The sequence below is a fragment of the Tamandua tetradactyla genome, chromosome 10, assembly GCF_023851605.1.
Source record: "Tamandua tetradactyla isolate mTamTet1 chromosome 10, mTamTet1.pri, whole genome shotgun sequence".
In the NCBI taxonomy this organism is placed as follows: domain Eukaryota; kingdom Metazoa; phylum Chordata; class Mammalia; order Pilosa; family Myrmecophagidae; genus Tamandua; species Tamandua tetradactyla.
In genome coordinates, this window is record NC_135336.1 from 91,543,251 (window position 1) to 91,567,334 (window position 24,084).

Here is a 24,084-nt window from a genome sequence, read left to right on the forward strand (position 1 = left end):
ATGTTCTCTCCCACCAGCCAGTCATCCAGGTAAGCCTCATTTATCTGGTTCACTGCTACATCCCAGTGCCTAACACAAGGTTTGGCACATTTTGGGTGTTCAAATGTGTTTATTTCATCAATGAATGAATTATACAGGAGCTATAATTATAGCTGTAATTCTATTTTAGTTATATACTTAATTATATATGTTATAATTATATAGACAAGAGCTTTGAAAATTTGAAGTGCTTCTAAAACATCAGTTTTAGAAGAGTAGTTAGGATAGTAAGTCTCGGAGTGATATATCCACCATATTCCACTATAGGTGCTACAGGGAGTCAGATTTTAGAGATTCCCGGAAGATACCTCTGTCAAAACTAGCTTCCAGCAAACAGATGGCAGAGCGGGCCAAGTATAGTCAAGCAAAGCTGGAGTGGAGCAAGGAATGCAGTAGCCAGGCAGAGTCCTTGTGGTTGGAGATGTCCCATGAACTGAAGAAGGAAAAGAAGCACCCCATCTCCCTCCCACCCAAGCTCATCAAAGGCAAACTCAGGTGGAGGCAACAACACCAAGGAACTGGTTGTGGCCATAGTCCCAGCCACCATCATCCAACAAGCATCCCAGCAACAGCTTACCATCCCACACACAGCTGAGCCAAATCAAGTGTTTGAATGGAGTGGGTCAGTGGGGAAAAAAGGGTAGGCCAGAGCTTCCACTTCAACCTCAGCAAGAACAGGGCACTACAGAAATTTCTTGCCCTGAAAGATTTCCCGACCCAGGGACACGAGGAAATGTTTATCCAGAAGCTCCATCAGTGCTATGTCCTCTATGACTTTATGTCTGACCCACTCAGAGACCTCAAATTCAAGTAAGTCAAGCAATCTGGACTCAACAAAATGGTGAAGTACATAACCAGTCATGATGTTGTCACCAGGCCGTTTACCCTGAGGCTGGCACCATATTTTCAGTGAACCTCTTCTGGACTACTATCTCCATCAAGTCCCACCAGGGCCACATTTGACCTGGAAGAAGAGAAACTCACGCTGGAAACTGCCTGACCACATCTCCAGCTTATGTATGAGTATTTTCTTACTTTTTCTTGAGTCTCCTGATTTCTAGCCAAACTTATTCAAGAAGTACATTGACCAGAAGTTTGTCTTTGTTCTCTTGGACCTGTTTGACAGTGAGGAGTCTCAAGAGCAGGCCTTCCTCAATACTATCTGCATCATATCTATAACAAGTTTTGGGACACCAGGCTTATATGCACCAGAAGATCAACCACATCTTCCCACATATTCATCTATGAGATGGAGTATCCTAACAGGATTGCTGAAATCTTGGGCAGCAGTATCAGTGACTTTGCCCTGCCCCTGAAGAAAGAGCAAAAGATGTTCCTCATTTGTCACTCCCTGAATATCTTAGCATATTGTGTGTTACAGTTCCTGGAGAAAGAGAGGAATCTGACTGAGCCAGTGAGAGTAGGACTTCTCAAGTTCTGGCATAAGACCCATAGCCCCAAGGAGGTGATGCTTCTGAATAAGATGGAGATTCTAGTTGTCATTGTACCTTCAGAATTCGGCAAAGCAGTGGAACCATTCTTCCACCAGCTTTATAGGTATGTCTCCAGCCCATTTTCAGGTGGGAAAGCCTGCTCTTTATGACTAGAGCAATGAGTACATCAAGGGACTGATAAGTGACAATGCTGCTGAAGTCCTCCCCATCATTGTCCCTGCACTCCACCAGAATTCCCAAGACAGTCCTTGGGCTAATCTGTAATACCCTGAAGCTATTTATGGAGATGAATTAGAAACTGTTTGATGACTCCACATGGCAATCCAAGGCAGAGAAGGAATAGGACTGGTTCTGCATGAAGGCGAGAGAAGAGGTGTGGCAAAGATTGGGGAGCTTGCCCCAGGATCCCATGTTCTGAGCTCTACAACTGCCCCGTGTACCCGATGGAGACAGACCCACACAACAGAGGATATCCAGCTTCTGAATAGGATGGTGGAGGCCATGCAAGTGCTGAAAGACATCAAGAAGGAGAAAGGGCTACTGGAGTGGAAATCAGAGTCACCCCAGGATGTGTACAACATCAAAATGCTAGAGACGGGTAGAAGACTTCCTAGCTGTCAGCCAGGAGTTTCTTGACCCCCCTCACCTTCCCACCACAGGGCCACAGCCCACTCGGCCCCAGGATGCTGCCCTGGTCTTTCACCCCCTGCTCTTCACTGTCAACTTTGGGGCAAGGTAATGCCTCTTTAGCTACTCTAGGGAAGGGGATGCAGGCACTGAAAGCAGGAACAACCAAGAATGGTCCCTCTTCTCCCCAAATGTGTTAACATCTTCCTGTGGCTAATACAGACAGGCTGAGCCCTGAGATGTTAGTGCTTAGACAACCTGGGTATATCTGTCCCGCTACAGCTCCCAACCCCCCAACTACCTGAGGCTGCTCTCAGAAATACACGCACATACACACAACAATATACATGTCCTGCTCCTCTTCTCTTCATCCTCATTTGAACTCCAACTGTCTTCACCTCTCTTATTCCCCTCTGCAGGAGGGAACAGCAGGAGATGGTTCTTACCAAAGTTATGTCAAGCCCCACTGGCCCTAGAGTGAGTGGTTGCCAGGGAGCCAGCCCTCTGCTGGTTTGAAACTGTTATGTACCCCAACAAAGCCATGTTCTTTTCATCCTAACCCAATCTTGTGGGGGCAGACCTTTTGTTTAGGGTAGAACAATTTGACTAGGTTGTTTCCATGGAGATGTGATACACCCAAATATGGGCCTGAACTTTTGGTTAGATTATTCCCACGGGTGTGTGGCCCCACCTATTTAGGGTGGGTCTTAATTAATGTACTGGGGTCCTTTAAAAGGGGAAACATTTTGGAGAAAGCTCAGACACAGACATCTGGAGATTCTTAGAGAGCTGACGCAGATGCTTGGAGAGCCATTAAAAATTAGAGCTCATCAGATGTGGCCTCTCTCTCTCCAGCCAACATAACAAGCAAACTCCCTGCCCTCCCCTGGTCTACATGGGACATGACTCCCATGGGTGTGGACCTTCCTGGCAATGTGGGACAGAAATCCTAGAATGAGCTGAGACTCAGCATCAAGCGATTGAGAAAACCTCGACCAAAAGGGGGAAGAGCAAAATGAGCCAAAATAAAGTGTCAATGGCTGAGAGATTCCAAACAGAGTCAAGACGTTATCCTGGAGGTTATTCTTACGCATTAAATAGATATCACCTTGTTAGTCAAGATGTAATGGAGGGCAGGCCACGGTGGCTCAGCAGGTAAGAATGCTTGCCTGCCATGGCCGAGGACCCGGGTTTGATTCCCGGTGCCTGCCCATGTAAAAAAAAAAGAAAAAGAAAAAAAAAAAAGATGTAATGGAGAGGCTGGAGGGAACTGCCTGAAAATGTAGAGCTGTGTTCCAGTAGCCATGTTTCTTGAAGATGATTGTATAATGATATAGCTTTCATAATGTGACTCTATGATTCTGAAAACCTTGTGTCTTATGCTCCTTTTATCTACGTTATCAATAAACAAGTAAAACATATGGAATAAAAATAAATAATGGGAACAAATGTTAAAATAAATTTAGATTGAAATGCTAATGATCAATGAAAGGGAAGGGTAAGGGGTATGGTATGCATGAATTTTTTTCTGTTGTCTTTTTCTTTTTCTGAATTGATGCAAATGTTCTAAGATGCATCTAATGATCATGATGATGAATATGTAACTGTGATATTGTGAATTACTGATTATATATATAGAACAGAATGATCAAAAGTTAAGAATATTTGTGTTTGTTATATATTTTTTAAAAATTTAAAAATTAATTAAAAGAAAAAAAATTAGAGCTCAGCAGATGTCATGTGCCTTCCATGAAATGCTAAACAAACAAAGACCTAGAGAGGGCTGACACAGAGAAGCTAAGTGAGGGCCCCAGAACACTTGGAGAGGAAGGCACTGGAATCAGAAACACAAAACAGCAAACCTGGAGCAGGGACCTCAGACACCAGCCACTTGCCTTCCCAGCTGACAGATATCTTGAACACCATTTGGCCTTTCTTTGGTATTTTTATCTGGATGCCTTAGTTTGGATATTTTTATGGCCTCAGAACTGTAAACGTGTAACTTAATAAATCCCCTTTATGAAAGCCAATCCATTTCTGGTATATTGCATTCCAGCAACTTTAGCAAACCAAAACAGCCCCCAATAACAGAAATAGGCCCCCAGGCCCAGCAGTGTGCACATCAATAGGGTAGTATTGTATCTTATTACTAACTGAGACAGCATGGGGTGTGGGAGCTCAAAAAGAAGAAAGTATAGGCTTTGGGCAATAGGTGGGGAACACAGGGACCCAGAAGAACCAAGAGGGGTGGAGGGGATGAACCAACGCCTTCCCTCTTTGGGGAAGCAGCAGCCCTAGGATCACAGACATGGAAGGAACTATCTTGGACCTTACCGCTTTCCTATGCTACTGGTTCCCAAAGGTGGAAGAAAAGAAGGAAATAGGGAGCAGCACCCCAAATACGGCTCCCCTACCCCAACACCTATTTATTTCACTTGTACCCTTCAGGCATTTTGGAGGGGCAAGGGCCCGAAGAGGGCCAATCCCAGGTCTCATAAATAAGACTTTCTGAAGATGTTATTTTTAGTTAAGGTGTGACACAACTGAGTCAGAGTAGGCCTAAATCCTTATTAATGGACTCCTGATAGACAGAAGAAATTCAGACACAGTTATTCAGAGAAGGCCAACAGGAAGAAGCTGAAAGTCAGTGGATTCCAGAAGAACAGACAAGATCAAGGACAATGCCAGGTGACCAAAGGTGGAGAAGCAAACCCATGGATTCCCAGAACTGTGGCAAGGCAGCACCAGAACCCTATGGGCTTTGGGGAGAAAGTATGACCTTGCTGAAACCTTGATTTTGAACTTCTATCCTCCCGAAATATAAAACCATGAATTCCCATTGTTCAAATCACCCTACTGTGTGGCATCTGTCATAGCAGCTTGGTAAATTAAGATAGTAGCTTGCCCAAACTCTTCATAAGGTTTTTCATTTTAGGAGACAAGTCAGCTTCTTAACCTGATACCAGTCACCGTCTTTGGACAGGAATCATCTATTTATCTCTAGGTAAATGAGCAGAGAGTTTTTCCCCAAGGACCTTCAGGAATGTGTTTGGCCATGCTTTAGAGCACAGACCCTGGAGCCAGGCTGTCTGGTTTCAAATCATGGTCCTATTGCTTTCTAGCTGTGACTTTGGACAAGTTATTTCAGATCCCTGGGCCTAAGTAATTGAAATAATGATAGTTCCAATCGCATAGGTTTAGTAAGAGGATGAATGAGTTAATACTAGCATGTGCTTCCAAGACTGCCTGGTATGTAGTAGTGTCAGATAATATTTGTTAAGTAAGTAAACCTCTTCCACTGCAGAATCACACCCTGGGGACCTGTCTGGGCCTCATATTAATGGTAGGCCACAAGAGGCTGTTCAGGAAATGCACAGCAGGAGCCTCTTCCCTGGCTCTTCTGATGGCTGCTGCCATCATGGTCCTCCTGTTAAGGATGTAACATTGTTGCAAGGTGAGCTTCGGTGGCATCCTCGGAGCCACCATCTGATTATCTTTTGCATAGCTCTTTCTGCTCCTAAGAATTCCTAAAGGCAGTTAAGAGACAGAAACCTGGAGTCAAACAGGCTTGATTTTAATCCAAGCTCCATCACTTACCAGCTCCAAATACTTGAGCAGATTACTTAATCTTCTTAAACCTCAATTCTTCATTCTCTAAAGTAGGGCTAATAACACTTAACCTAGCGGGATGTCAAGGGGATTAAATTGAGGTCCAATATGTCACGGAGCAAGCCCTCCTGAAAGTAAACCTTTGGGTTTAGGTAATTTAGCTAACCTCTCTGAGCCATCGTTTCCTCATCTTTAAAATGGGGTAATTAAAAACAACAAAAGGAATTAATAAGTGGTAGAGAAACCTATCAGATGAGGTAAAGAGAAGTCCTTAGTTCACTGCCCAATACAGGGAGATGGCACATTAAGAAATCGCCTTTGGGGCTCTTTTCCATCATCCACTCTCTCCCTCCCTGACCCCGGCCTACCTCTGCATGTCAGGACTTTCTGAATCTGCTCGGAGCCACGGGAAGCATCATTCCTGCCATCGTGAGGCTACAAGGGAGGTTAATAGAATTAAGTCAGCCCTGCCTTTGGGTACAATTCTTGACCTCTCCAACCTGAAAAGCTACTGCAGGCTTCTGGGCTGTTTCTTGTCTCTGTTCAGCACAGTATGTTGCTGCCTTACATCGTGGCAAAGATACTGGGACATTTTGATTAAAAAACAGATGAATGCCATCTGGCAGAGTATTCTAGTGTCCTGTCTCCTGAGGGCACCATTGACATCTAAAGAGAACATGGGATTGGCATTAAAGAAAAATGGAGTGGTCTAAGGCAGCATGAAGGTTTTAGGGCAAGAGAAGGAGCAGAAATTACATTTTGAGTGCATGACCCTAACCCCAAACACAAGTCAGCATTCTCCTCAGCATTTATTCAAAGCCTCACTAAAGACCTGGGAGCTAAGTCACCTCCACAAATGACCCTCCCAGAGAGGAGCTCATACCTCTTGCTAGAGGCAGTCCGGCCTCCTCTATTCTTGAGATATTTTCCATTAGTAACAGACACTCCTTGAGGGCAGGGCTTAGATTTGTTTTGTTCACTGCACTGTCCCTAATGTCTAGAAGAGTGCACAGCATATAGTAAGTGCTCAGTAAATATTTATGGAATGTATGAATGAAGTTTAGCCTCTAGGGCTTTGCTTATGGTCCCCTCCCCACTACAGGGCATTTTTAGAGTTTAGGATGGAATTATGTTCTAATTGTGTCTTTTCTGTCATTTATTTAGGATACCCTCTTCCAAGAATGGACTTGAAGTAGTGTATAAAAATATACATCTCTAGCAAGGCTTTGTTGGTGGTAGAAAATGCAGTACCAGTGCAGTCTGAGGTCCAAATAAATTTGAGCTCCTTGAGGGTATTCTTTACTCTCCAGGAGTTTGCGGACTGTGTGTGTTCAGTAAATATTTGCTGCATAAGCATTTATTGGTTGAGTTAAATGATAAAGATAAATGATTCTTTATCATTCAATAAATGATAAAGGCAGGAGATGAAAGTTGGGTTTTCTGAATTGACTGCTGACGAGTCTGCTCTGAGTTATCCTCAATCTTTTGCAAATGCCCTTCCACCCCTTAATCTACTCAAGGGTTAGTAAACAAGTGTAAGCTAAAATTGAAAAGTAGTCAAGAGGCTGGGACCTCTGTTTTTCCTCTTTCAGATTTTTTTCTAAACAACAGGTCAGGTCCCTATAGTGCAAACCAAGAGTCAGACAGTGCCCCAAAAGTAGATTCAGAAGAGAGAAAGCCCCAATTTCTGGTTCAGGTTTTCTTCTGAGTGGTTCTGAGGTGCCCTTTACCATATATTTGGGGGGTAAGGTACGAAACAGCCCAAGGGTCCCTTAAACCTAACCTGGCCTCGGGGGTTCCAAGAAACCCCCTCCTTTGGCCTGCCTGGCCCCACCCTGTCCATAGAACACAAAGCAGACACTGTCTTAGCAGATAGGACACTAATACAAACAACTGCTGCAACCGAATTTAAAATTGACACAAACTGGCTTAATTTGTAAAGCTCTGTGGAATGACAAATATGATGGACTATGAACACATTGTTTCATTGGAAGTGGTTAGACTTTTTTTTTTTTTTTTTTTTTTTTGCATGGGCAGGCTCCAGGAATTGAACCCTGGTCTCCAGCACAGCAGGAGAGAATTCTGCCACTGAGCCACTGTTGCCCACCCTTTTTAAGACATTTTTTTAAACTGATTTTTGGAAAAGATGAAAGAAAGATCTACAATGAAAAGAGGCACAAATCAGCAGCCCAGCGTTCCCAACTGGAATTTTGAGTCTACCTGTTGCCCAAGTTGACTCTCCATTGTTCCTGCCACCATATTGGTTCCAGCTCTGCATCCTTCCCTTGCCTCTCTCCCCACAATCAGGGCCCCATGCTTGCTTTAACACCCTGCTATTGCAGAAATTCTTCATAATTTTTTAACAAAGGGGCCATGCATTTTCATTTTGCACTGGGCCCTGCAAATTATAGAGCTGGTCCTGCCCACAGCTCTTCAGCTCTTTTCACACAGTGGGCACTCAGTATCTGTACGTTAAGGGGTTCAACATAAATGTAAAGTATCATTTGTCCTTTATGTTCCAGAACTGAGGCAGCCAGCAGAAACATTATATGGAGATGCCCTCGGTTCTCTCCATTGCCTGGGTGAAGGGCTTGGAGATCTCATGTGGTAATGGACTTCCAGCTCCTGAAGGGACACAGCTGGACCTTCTCAATAGAGAATTCCAAGAAGACAAACAAGGATACCCCAAGGGCTGTGAGGACCCCAGGAGAGGCCCACACTCCCATCCCAGTGGTTTTCCCCCCAACCATTCAGTGGTCCTCTACAGCTTCAGTATTCAAAATGTGGTCCCCAGACCACCAGCACCTGGTGTCAGAAATACACAATCTCAGGTCCCATCCCAGACTCTCTGAATCTGGTTCTTAAGAAGGTCCTAAGGTGACTCACCTGCATGTCAAGTTTGAGAAACACATCATCCTCTTTGAAAATGCAAAACCACCTGGGAGGATCAACAATATTAAGAACAACTCCTTAGACAGGAATTAGTTTCACCAAAGCTTTCTTACCCAAAGATAGAAGTTGGGAGCGGGGTGAAGGAGAGTCCAGAAAAAGGAATGTAAAGAACAAAAAAAGTTCCCAGCTATGATAAGCCTTCTGTGATGGAGAAAGGACCAAGGAACTCTTGCTATTCAAACTACTTAGCCCAACATATAAAAATAAACTCAAGGTCAGCGAGGCAGGCCCAGACAAATCAGGCTGCAATTCATTCAAGAGACTTAGTGCCTCCTCTTTGTAATTTTCTTTATTGAGTTGTATTTTCTGTGTTTTCACTGAAGTGGCAGTTTGTGGAGAAACTCTCCCATTTGGCTGCAAACAAACTGAACAGCAGCAATGCTTCTGCAGAATTGGCAGGGACAGGGCTATGGAATATTTCAGAATCTTCAAGGCAAAGGGACGAACACCGAGAAAAAAAAAAAAACCCTTAGAATGTGCTTTGAAGAGAATGAGCTGGCAATAAATAATTATCAGGAATGCATCCCTGGGTTTGCAAAAGAAAACCAATTTAATTGTATTTTTTCTACCTCTGACCCCTCGAGCCTAATTATTAATTCATCTACATGGAAAGAGCAAAAGCCCCTCTTAAAAGAACAAACTATGGCTAGCAGATCTCTGAGGCAATTTACCAGATCTAAGTCTAATGCACTCTATCTTGACTTACACACAATGTTCAAAATTCCTGCAGGCCCAGTGAGGGTGAGAAGGGGCCTCCTTTGGGCATGGCTTGATGAGCCCAACTTGCCAAGACCCACATGCTTGCAACTCCACCTGCCTCCCACCAGAAGAGAACTTGTAGTTTCTCATCTGTGGAAATGTCACCTCTCCACAATCCTAACAGAATGGTATGGAAGAAGCTGGAATGTAGCCATGCAGTCTCAGCAAAACAATGAATAGGCTTAGAGAAGCTGCTCTTCACCGGAAGGCAAACTGGTGCAGTGGGGTCACAGAAATGAACCTCTCTTCTTGGAATGAGATAACAACCCATTTTCTCTCTCTTCACATACAGATATTACCCCTTCCTGTACTTGCATGACACATGCTGCCTGGAAAGGCAGGATATTGGCTGGTGGTTACAAGCAAGACTGCCCTGAGTCAAATCTCACCTCTGTTCCTTATCAGCTGTGTGATCTTGGGCAAGTTACTTAATGTCTCTGGGCTTCACTGCTTTCCTCTGGAAAGTGAGGACCATAGCAGCATGCGTGCATAAGGATTCTATGAGGATTGAATGAGTTAATACAGTTATAGGCTTAGAACAAATAGGAAGCACCGAGGTGAGTAGTTGAAGACTATGTCACCCTGACTATTCTACAAAGAGTCAGATGTATTCCTGAGATGCTAACTAAGCATCTCTCCAGTGTAGTAGAAAAGCCTCAGGAACTCAGCACTTCTGTAATCTTGTATCTACTCCACTACCTTCCCCAACAACAACAAACAAACAAATCCCACTGATACTCTCTTTTGTTTCCCAGGTCAGTTTCTGGTCTTACCATCTAGAGAGGCATTATCCAAGCTGGAAATCAAGGCAGCAGCTTTAACTTACCCTTCCCTCATCCAGCCAAAGCTGTGCCTGGATCTCTTTCAAAGCGGCTCTGGAAGCCACCCTTCCATAGGAACCTGCCCCTGCCCTGGCCTGCACCCCCATCTTCTGTAATGGTAAGAGCCTTCTAACCCATTCCCCCACATCCAGTGTCTACTCCTCTGTCCCTCACTTGAAAAGTTTCTCCATCAGATATAGGATAAAAGGCACTTACTTTCCCTGAGACTGAAGACTCCATCCTACCTTTCTGATTTCCCAATATGACCCTGAACTCATTGCCCACCCCCCACCATTCACATAGAGCGACCTAGAGCTCCCCACACAGACCCTACCCTCCCACCTCTCCATACCTTTTCTCTCCGCAGCCCTCTGTCTGGAAATACCTCTTCCGTCTAAGCCCTCAATTGCCCAGGGTAACCTAATACACCCTCAGAGCCAGACCGGACCACCCCTCCACCAAGGGCTCCCTTCTTCCTCCATGGCTATTGATCATCTATGTTGTATGGGACACTGCACTTTGTAGTTCCTAATTCAATTTTTCATTTAATATTCACATCAATTTTCCAAAACATGTTTTATAAACTCCATTTAAAAGATAAAGGAAAAGAGATTGAGGAACTAGTCTAAGGTCAAAGAACTAATAAGTCATTCTCCCAGGCTGGATCTCAACTTTTTTTTATTTTCCACCCCTTGCTTCCCTGCCTCCCCTCCATTATTGGAGCTGGCACACACAGCACACATCTAGGACACTTATCGAGTTGTATTAGAAGGAATCAGGTACAGCTCTAATCGCTCATTCATCGATACAGGCAGCTCCTCAGGACACATCCTTGCCTCCTTCATCTTGAGGGCCCTATGGCTTAGTACCTGGGATATAGTGCATGCTTCAATTTCATATGGAAAGCCTGATTTCTAACTGTGATGCCTACCTCTCCAGAAGGTTTGCTTAGCCTCTGGCATATGCCCAGAACAGCTATCTTGGGTAACTCTGGTGGATTGGATCATGCAACTCCACAAAGATACGTTCAAGTCCTAACTCCAAGTCCTGTGGGTATGGCCTCCTTGGTAACTGTGGTATTCTGGCCCATTAAGATGAGGCCAGACTAAAGCAGGATGGCCCCCAATCCAATATGACTGGAGTTCTTAAAATCCAAGGAAATTTGGAAACCAGAGGAGGAAACAGAGGGAAACAGGTGACAGAAGCAGCAGTTGGACCACCAAAAGCACACCACAGACATGAAAGGAAGCATGGCCTGCCAGGACCATGATTTTGGATTTCTAGCCTCCAAATGTGTGCAACAATTAATTCCTATGGTTTAAGCCAATCAATTGGTGGTGCTTCATTTGCTGTGGCAAACTAAGACAGCATGCTTCTTTGTAAAGTAAGTGGGCCAGTTTGCAAGTATTATGTGCCCCAGAAGAGCAATGTTTTCGTCCTGAGTCAATCTTGTGGAGGCAGCCGTTTCTGTTAATCCTGATTCAATACTGTAGGTTGGAAACTTCTGATTAGATTATTTCCCTGGAGATGTGGCATGCCCAACTGTGGGTGTGATCTTTGATTAGATGGAGATTGACTCCACCCATTCCGGGGGGGTCTTGATTAGTTCACCGGAATCCTTTAAAAGAGGAAATATTTTGGAGAGAGTCAAAAATGACAGAAACCTCAGAGCCAACAGAGAGAGCAGATGTAGATGCTTGGAGAACAGCTGCTTCAGAGAACAGAGACATGGATGTTTGGAGATGCATGGAACCCAGCAGAAGTCACTATGAGATATTAAGCCAGAACATATAGAGAGCCAAGGGAAGTCAAGAGATGAAAGCCAGTCCTGGAGAAGTAAAGCAAGGAACCCCCACAAGAACAGAGGCTGAAAGCAGTGGAGCCCAGGAACAAGCGACCAGCAGATGCCAACCATATGACTACCCAGCTGACAGAGGGGTTCCGCACACATTGGGCTTCCTTGAATTAAGGTACCTTTTCCTGGATGCCTTAATTTGGATATTCTTATGGGCTTAGAACTGTAAATTTGTAGCTTATTAAATTCCCTTTTTTAAAAGCTATTCCATTTCCGGTATAATACATTTCAGCAGCTTCCAAACTAACATAGTAAGGAATATGCCTAATTAGAGATATGGGCTGATTTAACAAGCATTTAAAACTGCCTGCTCTGTGCAATATACTGTCCTGGGAAAGGAAAGGGAAAGATGGAGAAACCACAGGTCCCAGTTGGCAGAGACAAGCTAGGAAAGAAAGAATGAAAATACTGATGGCCAGGCCAGGGCTAAGCGGGGGCCCAGTGGGACAGGAGCCAGCTTCGGGGTTTCACAGCAGAGCCTGACAGTTTCACTTTGGCCTGCTGGTGAGTCCAATGGTGGTGTCATCGAGGGGCTAAATAGTTTTGTTTTTGTTTTAATTAATTTTATATACATACACTCCATATCCATCAAACATACATTCCATCCCCCTCCCCTGGTAATGTCTAATCTACTTTCTGCCTCTGTGGATTTGCGATTTCTAGCATCTAAGTTACACCACACAATATATGTCCTTGTGTGTCTTACTTATTTCACTGAGCATCATGATTTCAAGGTTCTTTCATGTTACGACCTGTCTTGAGATTTCATTCCTTCTTATGGCCAAATAACCTTCCACACTGTCTGTCTACCACATTCTGTTTAACCCTTCATTTGCGGATGGACACTTGAGTTGTTTCCAGCTTTTGGCTATTGGGAATAATGCTGCTATAAACACTAGTTGTACCGTTTTCACTTTACTTGTATATATATGTAAAATTGGAATTGCCAGGTCATATGGTGATTCTATATTTAACTTTTTGAGCAACTGCCATATGGCTTTCCACAGTGGCTGCACTATTGTGCAGTCCCAACAAGCCACTAGAGCTCCAATTTCTCCGGTAGTTTGACTTCAGTACCCACCATCCTACTTGTTTTCTACACTGTAAAGAGTAAACCCACATCAGCAGAGGAGCTGGAGCCAGTGTGTGCATTTTCCCTAGTGTTGTGTCAATATTCTTAATTGTATTCTTTGGTTGATTAACAAAGGGTCACTGAAAAGTGTTTACTCTTCTCAGAAGAGTTCCTTCTCTTCCCTTTGAAAACGGGAAAAAGTGCATTATTGAGATTTCTAAATGTTTCTTTTAAAAACCTGAGAGTGAAGTTGGATAATGGGTATGGATCTTTAGTATTAAAACAAAAGAGAAAGGAAGAGAAGCCCAGAAGCATGCCAGTTCTTAGGACATCAAGGGGAAGACTTCGCCACTTTGGGAAGGAGCCCTTCTCTCACAGCCTGCCACATCACCCTCTTTTTTTTTCATATCTGTGACTCAGCTCCCATCTACAGGTGCCCCTCATTAGCTGCATTATTCATTCCTTTCAGCATTTATGCTAATGTAGCCTTTTTATTCCTCAAAAAACAAGTGTTGTTTTTCCATCCTTGAAACTCACCGTATGGTGTGTAATAAGCAACATTCCAGGTCTTTGGAGTCCCTGTCATTGCCAATGATCTTCTTTTATTGATCAAACCCAAATTTTCCAACCTATAAATCAGTAACTTGAAAACACTGCAAAGTGCAGCTACTCACGCATTTTCCTCCTGTATTTACTTAACACTCCCATACTATTTCTTTGGCCAGCTGATGGAACTATGAAAGGTTCCCAACTGGTTTTTTTTTTGTCCCCATTTGCCCTTGCAAGGTAATTACTGATTGGAAATGAAAAGCTTAGATATTGCAATTCACTTTTGGCATTGTTGTTTTTTTCCTTTATTTTTTATTAGAGAAGTTGTAGATTTATAGAGCAATCATGCGTCAAATACAGAATTCTCATATACCACCCTACTAACACCTTGTATTGGTATGGTACATTTGTTACATAAATGTGATAAAAGCATATTTTTATAATTGTACTATTAACTATAGTCCATGGTTCAACTTAGGCCATACCATTTGTGTTGTGCTGAAATTTATTTTTTTGTTTTTTGTGGGTTTTTTTGCATGGGCAGGCACTGGGAATCAAACCCGGGTCTCTGGCATGGCAGGCGAGAACTCTGCCTGCTGAGCCATGCATGGTGCACCCTGAAACTTAATTTTAATTGCCAGCTCATAAAGGACAAAATCCCTCCTATTCCAAAATAAATTATTTCATGTAATAAACATTGGTTGTAATCCTGAAGAGAAAATATTTTCAAAACAGTACTAACAGGTGCTTCATGGAAGTGGGTCACCTGGAACCAAGCATCTGAGCATAGAATAGTACACTAACTTTGTTTGATAAATATCACTTCTATAACTAAATAAAAGGTGGTTGCAAAAATGAATTTTGTTTTTGCTTGATTCACCAGCTCTATTAGCTCCTATTGCTGCAATAACCAAACAATACAAACTTCGTGGTTTAAATCATCAACAAATTTATTAGCTTTCAATTCCGAATGTCAGAAATCTAGAATGGGTCTCAAGGTGTTGGCTGGGCTGCATTTCTTTATAGAGGCCCTAGGGTTGAATTCATTTCTTTGCCTAATCCAGCGTTTGGAGGCTGCCCACATTGCTTAGCTCCTGGCCCCTTACGCCTTCCACCAAGTCAAAGAGGCCACCCTCATCGTTCTCACCATGCACCACTCTGACGTGAACGTTATTTGCCTGCTACTTTCACTTATATAGAACCTTGTGGTATATTACGCTCACCCTGGATAACCCAGGATCATCTTCCCCATCTCAAATTCAAATGATTTGAAACTTAATTAATTAATTAATTAATTAAAAGTCAGATAATTTGCGACCTTAATTCCATCTACGACCTAATTCCCTCTTGCTGTGTAGCATAACATAGTCACAGGGTCCAGGGACTAGGCCAAAGGCAATTTGGGAAACCATTGTTCTACCATCACACCCACTTCCTTGCAAATGATGAAAATAAGCTGTATTTCAGAAGATTTTCAAGTTTTTTAACGTGGTATTCATGTATGGAAGATTGTTTTTTCTTTATATTACATCTGTAGTGATTTGGACATGTATTACCCCTAGAAAAACATGTTCTTAAACCTCACCCATTTCTGTAGGTGTGAATCCCTGTAGGTAGGACCTTCTGATGAGGTTATGTCAATTAAGGTGTGGCCCACCTCAATCAGGGTGGGTCTTAATCCTATTTCTAGAGTCCTTTTGATAAACAGAATGAAATTCAGATATAAAGAAAACCAGAGGGAGCCGCCAGAAGCTGAATATCAATGGAACCAAAAGAAAAGGGACGGACTAGAAGACTCCACTATGTGCCTTGCCATGAGACAAGCTAAGGACCAAGGAGTGCTGGCAGCCAACCCCAAATACCACAGTCCTAGGGAAAAAGCATCACCCTGACGACACCTTGATTTGGACTTTCTCTTAGCCTTAGAACCATAAGCAAACACATTCCCATTGTTTAAGCCAAGCCATTGCATTGGCATTTGCTTGAGCAGTCAAGGAATCTAAAACAACATATCTTGAAGAAAATGTGAGATTTGACTGGGAAAAATGTCCCCTGCAAATATTACTACTAAAGTAGACTGGCCTTGCTTGTTCAAGCCCGCTGACTCGGGACACAGAAAGGAGACAGAGACAGGACACAAGCGTCCCAGGTTTGCGTGCATGGAGTTATTTTGGGATCAATAGAGGTGAAAGAGAAGAGAAAGGAAGTAGATTTGAGCAGAGGGTAAAGTCCGTCCATCTCGACAAAGGTTGTGGGGAGAGCTGCACCTGGCATGGTCCCTCAAGGAGAGAGGGCCTCAGTGGATACAGGCAGCCCTGAGAAGGGGGCGTGTCTTTAAGCAAGACGGATTTCCTGTGCTTTCTTGAGAGGTGTCAGTGGCTAACCTTCCTTGCAGGAGGGGGTGGGGGAGATACTTCAATCCTGAAGGAGAAATCAGGATCCACATCACCTTTTGTCCACTCGGGCAAGCCTGTCCTGGAGAGGTTGCAGGGTAAATGCTCCTTCTTCTGAACTCACCCCCTTCTCCACTGGGCCTCAATGATATTAACTCTCAAATTAGGAGCTTATATTGAGGTTGAAAAAGTGGCAGCACTCCGATTAATTCAACCCCCAAGTCTGTTTTGGTTTAGCCCTCAGTGTTTAAAATGTTTGAAATTTTGTCAGCAATATTAAAAAGAAAAAAAAATTGGAGATTTCCCATAAAATTCCAGATTTCTGGTTTTGCTTGAAAATCAGGTCTGGCCACACTTGGCCTGAATTCCTTCAGGGCTGCAGTTATGAGGCATGGTACCAGCTCACAAGTGTGCAAAGATTCCCCCAAAAGAACTCTTGTCCCTGAAAGCATTTGCTTGGGCAACCTCTAGATTTTGAATAATATTCAGTTATTTGAGCATGGCTTCTAAGTTAATTGACCTTTGTTTTGTTTTGGTTTTGTTCTGACTTTTTATCATAGCAACATATGTACAACTCAACATTTCCATTTTAACCCCTTTCATGTGCATGATTTGGCGGTGTCTTTCATTCACAATATTGTGCCACAATCTCCAACATCCATTACTCAAACTTTCTTATCAACAGAAACTGACGCTCCATACCCCTTAAGTAATAACTCCCCATTCCCTCACCTCCCAACCCCTGGTAACCTCTAATCTACTGTCTGCCTCTATGAATTTGTTTGTTCTCGGTATTTCATACAAGCAAGATCATATATTATTTGTCTTTTTGTGTCTGGCTTATTTCACTCAACATGATGTCTTCAAGGTCCATTCATGCTGTAGCATGCATCAGAATTCCAGTCCTTTTAATTGTGGAATGATACTCCATTGTATGTATATACATTTCTTTTATCCGTTCACTGGTTGACACCTTTTGGCTACTGTGAATAACACTGCTATGAATACTGGTGAACAAATATCCATCCAAGTCCCTGCTTTCAATTATTTTGGGTATGTACCAGGAAATGAGATTGCCATGTCACATGGTGATTCTGTGTGCAACTTTTGAAGGAAGTGCCGAACTGATTTCCACAACGGCTGTGCCATTTTACAACCCCACCAGCAATGTCCATGTGCTCCGATTTTTCCGTATCCATAATCAGATTTCAGCATCCCCTGAAACCACTTCCTTCAAGCTTGTCTAAGCATCGTACTCAGTTCCTCTCCATTTGGGCACCTACATTCAAAGCTTATTTTGGGTTCACCAAAATCCAGTGTACTTTCTTGACTGCTTTCCTATGACAAAGAGCTAATCCATGAGTAAGTCTTGGAGTGTCCTCTCTTTATTAGAAGTGATAGAAATAGCAATGGTTAGATCCCCTGGTTCCAAAGCCAACTTTACCTCTCAATAGCTGGGAGGCCTTGCACAAGTCATTTAACTTCTCTGGGCTTCAATTAATTAACCTGTGAAGCATCTGAAAAAAGCATGTTTGGGGGCATTTTCCCAGCTCATACCTCTTCGTGGGCAATCATGTTTTTGCTGCATGACATTGATGGACAGATTTGCTGGACCAATGGAAGGGTAAGGAAAAGCACAGAAAGGGTGATCTGATGGTGGGTGTGGGAGCTGAAAGGTGATGTTCCCAGACTGGGACAGTCATCTTTCCCACAGCACCTAGTGATGAGTAATCAGACAACATCAACCCGCTGAGAGAAGCAGGAGAGGGGTGCAAACAGACAAGAGAAATGCAAGGACATGAGACCATGTCTCCCCAGAAAGCCATAAGAACTGAGCGCCGTCTTTGCCCCTGATGGTTTCCAAATTCCCTTGAGGCTCTGGTGTTCTTTGGTTCTATGAGATATCCTTGAATCCTTCCAATCTGCCCCTTTTATTTGCACTAGCTTGTTTGTCTATCTGATTCTTTAGACTAAAAAGCATTGACTAGTACGCAGTCTCAAATGAGAATGATGAAAATAGTTAGCTAGACCAGAACCAATTGCTTATCAGTTTGCAAAAGGTTTGCCTTCCTGTGAAACCTGTTCAGTTTTCCATAGGCCCCAAAAGGGGTTTAAACGTATTTTCTGAGCATTTATTGCAGACTCAGCCTTGAAGGCTGGTTGGATTGTGGTAAGCAGAGAAAGGGAGTTGATTAGAGCTAGATAAAGACACTGAGGCAGATATAAGCACAGCATGGGAAGAGGGGAGGAGTGAAGGTACAAGATAGAAAGGGTATAGTCACCCATAGTTGTCACTTTTTGTCTGCCTGACACATATTCCGCCCTCACCACCAGTACTAGGAACTTTTTCTTTTAGAGAGCCATTCTGCATGGTAGAAGTTGGCTAGCGTGCCCTCTTCCACCCAGCATCACCAGCACCCCTGCCACTGGGTGGTCACATGACCCACATAGGCCAATCAGGACACACTTCATGTTCCTGGGCACAAGGTTGAGCCAACCTGAATCTCTCCTCTAGCTTTGCTCTGGAACTTTTGGAGGATGACATTTTCTTTGCACCACAGGCTTGAGGAAGGTGTATGCTACGGGCTGCCAGGGGCTATCTTGGTCCCCACATGAACAGATGAGCTGGAAAATGAGCTCCCCAAATAGAAAGGATCACAGAGAAGGGGGATGGTGCGGGAAAGGTGTCCAGGTGGCATCATGTGAGCGGGCTCCTGAGTCCAGCTATACCTGAAGCCATGCCTACCCCTTGCTATATTCCCCAGTTATAAGGAACTAATCTAATCCCCTTCTTTCCTTTGGATTGAGTTTCCGTCTCTTGCAACACAAGGAGCCTTGGTAAAAACAGATGATAAAGGGCAATACTGGGCAGGGAGGAAGGGCTCTGAGGGCTTTGAAAGCCAGGCAAGGAAGCATCCCTAAACATGATAGGCAAATCCTATCTGGGAGGAGGTGATGGAGGCTGTTATCCTTCTTCATTTTTCATTCTGACAGGTGTCAATCTGATCCTTTCCTTTAAGAATAAGGAAAGGGAAGCAGCAGCATTTCCCTCCAAACCACTGATTTAGTAAGTTTGGACAAAAGAAATTGTAGTCTCAGAAACTGCTGTTTTAAGTATCATTACAATGTGTCTTCTTCCAGCTTTCTACATTTAATGCTCACCCCCTGAATACCCTGGTGCAAACTAAAGAAGGTAGCAATGGCCAGAGCTATGATATCCAGCCTTGTTTCAACAGTACCATTCAGTACCCTGACTGGCCTGAGAAGATGTCTTCAGTTCAGACCTCAGTTTCAAAAATGCCTTTGAAGTAATCTTTCCTTCAGTCCATCCCTCTTCTATCCCTTTTAGTTCTGGGGGTCAGTTGTTCCTTTCATACAGCTCAAACAAGAAAACTTGTCAGTTTTGCATGTAGTACACAGGGGTCCAAACCATTGACAGGAGGACTTTCCAAGCTCCTTCCTGGGTAACTGCATTTCCAGTCTTGGCTCTCACTGAAACAATGCACTGGTACCATGTTCAGTTAAACCCTCACATGAAACACCCTTCTCTGGGGGACTCATTTTCCAGAAGCTCAGAATTTTCCAAACCATCAATTTTCTGGTTTCTTTGTGCCCAGGAGTTCAGTTCTCAGTTTATCCCTTTCCTCTTCCATTTTATTATAGGCTGCAAGGAGAACCCAGATTGCATTTTCCACATTTAGTCTGGAAATCTCCTCAGCTAAATATCCAAACTTGTCACTTTTGAATTTTGTCTTCCATCCAACATCAGGAATCAATTTTGCTATGTCCTCTGCCACCTTAAAACAAGGGTTTTCTTTCTTCCAGTTTGAAATGACACACTCATCATTAGTGTCTAAGGCCTCATTAGAACTACCTCTAGCATCTGTACTTCTACCAACAGTCTCTTCAAAGCAATCCAGGCCTTTTCTCTGAAGCAACTTACAACTCTTCCCGTCTCTGCTCATTACCTAATTACAAAGTCATTTTAAAAATTTTTGATATTAGCAATAGCAGCACCCCACTCTTCTGGTACCAAAATTTGTTTTAGTCTGCTAAGCTGCTCAAACATAAAATGGGTTGGTTTTTAACTATGGGAATTTATTGGCTTACAAGCTTACAGTTTTGAGGCTGTGAAAATGCCCAAATCAAGGAATCATGAAAACGACATCTTCTTCCTGAAGAGCAGCTGCTGGAGATTTCTCTGATGCATGTCAAGGCATGTGGCAGCATCTGTTCTGGTCTCTCTCTTCTTTCTGGGTTTTGTTGTATTCAGATTCTTGCTTCCATGGCTTTACGCTCTCTCTCTCTCTCTCTCTCTCTCTCTCTCTCTCTCTCTCTCTCTCTTTCTCTCTCTCTCTCTCTTTCCATCTGGTTTATAAAGAACTGCAATAAGAGGATTAAGACCCACCATGGGCCATGCCTTAAGTAACTTCATCAAAAGGTCCTACTTACACTAGGAATGGATTAGGTCTAAGAACGTGATTTTCGGGGGTACATCCAGTTCCAGACCACCAAACTGAGCCTCCTCCAAACTATGAGGTTTGGCTCTTCCCATGGCTGAAAGCTCAGTGGAACTAAGGAAGCATAGAGAACATTATTCTAGCAATTTATAAAACAGAGGAAAGAGCCTATGTCCATGGATAGAGAAAGCATAAAAAGGAAAAAAGCAGGAAACTGGAAACTGCAAATAGATATGGCAGAGAAAAGAAGGGAAACAGTAAGAGACAAGAGAAGAAAAGAGAATGAGTAGAGATAGAAAGAGGAAGGTAAAATATGGGCAGAGAGGAAACAGAAAGATAGGGAACGTTGAAGCTAAGACCCTTCTCCCTGGACCTCTGTTTCTTCAGTTGGGGAATATATAGGCAAGGCCAGCTATATGATTTGTGAGGACCGGTGCAAAGTGAAAATGTGGAACCCCTTGTTCAAAGCTTAGTAAGAGTTTCGAGATGGCAACAGCAGAGCACAAGCATAGACCTTGAACCTTTGCAAGGCTGGCGTGGCCCAAGAAGCCTGCCCTGGATGTAGGGGAAGGTACAGCCTAAGGCAGCTGTAACAAAGTATCGCAATTAGATGGCTTAAAACAATAGAAATGTATTGTGTTACAGTGCTGGAGTTATAAGTCCCAAATCAAGGTCTCAGCAGGGCTGTGCCCCCTCTGAAACCTGTCCTGGAGGAATCCTTCCCTGCTTCTAGTCTTTGTCATTCCTAGGCTTGTAGATGCATCACTCCAACCTCTGCCTCTGTCTCCTTATGTCTTCGTCCCCCTGTGTCTATCTCTGTATCCAATTTTTTCTCCTCAGATAAGGACCAGGCATATTAGATTAGGGTCCATCCTAATCCAGTTTGTCCTCATTTTAACACCTTAATCCCATCTTCAGAGACCCTATTTCCAAATATGGCAACATTCATAGGCCCGGAAGTTAGGATTTGAACATATCTTCTAGGGAGACACGATTCAACCCATAAGAGGTGAATTACATCAGGATTCCCGAAGGGAGTACTGCAAGCCTCAGGTGTTCCAGGGACAAAACACTTCTTCATCCCATAACTGGAAAACAGGGCACATGCCCCATCCCTTTCTCAAAGGTTCACAATACCAACAAAAAACTCCAAGAAGCCCTGTTGAAAAGAAACGTGTAACTTTGTTTAAACAAGCATTTCTCAAGTGTATTTGACCACTGAAACATTCTGTCCTTACTTCTTGGTATTAGCGCTCCACAGAACACATTTGGCAAAATGCTCAAAGTAAATGATCTTGAGGTTCCTGGAACTGGAAGAGAAGAGCTTTAACAATCACCCACACAAGCCCCTCCTGCCCTGAGATTTTATGTTCAAGAATCTGCTCTGCTTGGCCTTGACAGTGACAGCAACCTGTTTGTTCTAGATTTAATGGGGGCGGTGGCTGGGGGTAGCCCCAGGTTTTGCTGTGGCTGCAAAACTATTGGAAGGTTCTCAAAGATGCCAAGTCAACTCCCTAAGCTTCCTTCTACTCCGACATGAAAAAGCCTTTGCTTTTTAATCTAAATAGACTTGAAATGTTGCCTCCTCACTGGAAGTTTTTCAAAGAGAGCTTTGATACCATGCGGAGGACAAAGAGTTCTTGGTCATTGTAAATTAATACAATGTTTGAAGAACCCTGGCAATTTCAGATTAACTCCATCCAAGATGTATATTTGTATTCTGGAAGAATTTATGTCCAGAACTCTCTGTATTCCAGCCCCCCTGATCAGGAACCCAGGAATTCCTGAAATTTAAACCATCATCCCTGGTAAAGATTAATTCACTTTCATTCTCATTGAGAAGAACAAAGTTTATGCAAGAACAAACCCAGCTGCAATCTTTTTGCTTCTCTCTAAACAGCAAGGTAAAGAGAGAGATTTTGAGTAGAAACAGGAAGTTGATTCTTGTTTCTACCCTTCACTCTCTTTGTTGTACTGGACAAGTCCCTACATTCTCTTCTTCTGTGCCTTTGTTTTCTCAGATGTAAACTCGGGATAATAATAATAGTGGTACGGATTCTCCTAAAGGTCCAATAAGATCAGAAAGCACTCTAAGAATGGAACTGCAGCAAGCTTTGTTTGCTAAAGCACCTCTAATTTTCTGATGTTGAGTGGAATGTAAGGAGCCAAATTTCCACAGTGCAATGTGGGTTGATGATCTTGAAACTAGAAAAAAAAAAGGTTATAAAAATATTTAGCATGAACTTAATTGTGCCAGCTGTAGGGGCCTATCCACTGATCCTGTTGGTGCAGAATGAAACTGCTGGCAAGTGAACATTCTAGGCCTTTTGCACAAGGTTATTTATTTTGGGTACACTTGGTATTCTGAGCCTATGGGCCAGACTTCACATTTATCTGATTAAATTTCAAATGTTAGATTTCCTCCATTATTCCAGCTTGTCAAGATATTTTCCAATCTTAATTCAATCGCCCAGGAGAGCATTTACCCCTCCAAGCTCTCACTAAGTGGACAACTGTCTCAGCAATCGGTGATAACAATGCTGGACACAAAGGGGCACCATTGAGGATGATTTTCCGGGGCTGACCACTTTGTTTAGGTAAAGAAAGAATGAGGCCAATCAAGGATTTGGCACTGAAAGGAAAAACTCTTGGACCTGTTTTACTTATACCTCTGGCTTTCTACTCAGCAGCTCACTTCCTGGACCTGTTCCCGGCAAAGTCTGTAGACCAGAGATGAGGGTTCTAAAGGAGAGTTTCAAATCGGAAGGGGCACAGATATATTGAACACCGAAGAGGTGGCTTCTGTTCCCTGTTTTTACTCTCTCTCTGTCCTTGGATTCCACAACAGTCATTTGCAGGCCGGCAGACTTTGAGAGCTGTCCAGAAACCGCCACCGCCTTGTCCAAATGCGAAACTGAAGTGCAGCAAAGTTAAGTCCTGGACTAGGCCAGCCTGGAACCGGGTGACAGCTAGGATGGGGGCCCGGTGTCCTCACTCCCAAAGCATCTGCCACGCGGAGCCATTAGCCAGGTGAGCCCAGCTATATACCTGTTACCATTCCTTAGACAGCCAACGTCTAACACCTCTAGTGTTTGGGGGAAACATTAGTTTCTTATGAAAACTACATAGATTATAGCATAGAATGCAAAATTCACTTGAATTCTGAAGACGAAACAGGAGGATTCAAAGAAATGTGCTTCTGCTAGCTACTTTGGGTCATGGACTCCAGATTCAGGGATGGTACAAAAAGAGATTATTTTACTATTTGGAACAGTTTTAAGGCAGGGGGAAAAGCTTTTGAATAGCTCAATGAATAGGATATCTGTGGGGGGTAGATGGAGGAAACCAACAAATGATTTTTCCACTGGTGCTGCTGTTGTTATTTGTAGGGCAGGACCAGTGCACAGAACATAAAAGAAAATTCCTTCTGTGCTGGTTTGAAACTGTTATGTACCCCAGAAAAGCCATGCTCTTTTTTTTTTGCCCTCCTAACA

The 24,084-nt window shown here is 43.3% G+C and overlaps 1 pseudogene; it reads left to right on the forward strand.

Annotated features, from left to right (window-relative positions):
• The first annotated feature begins 862 nt into the window (after positions 1–862).
• LOC143647724 (serine/threonine-protein phosphatase 2A 56 kDa regulatory subunit delta isoform pseudogene) lies at positions 863–23,624 on the forward strand (annotated as a pseudogene).
• The last annotated feature ends 460 nt before the right edge of the window (positions 23,625–24,084 follow it).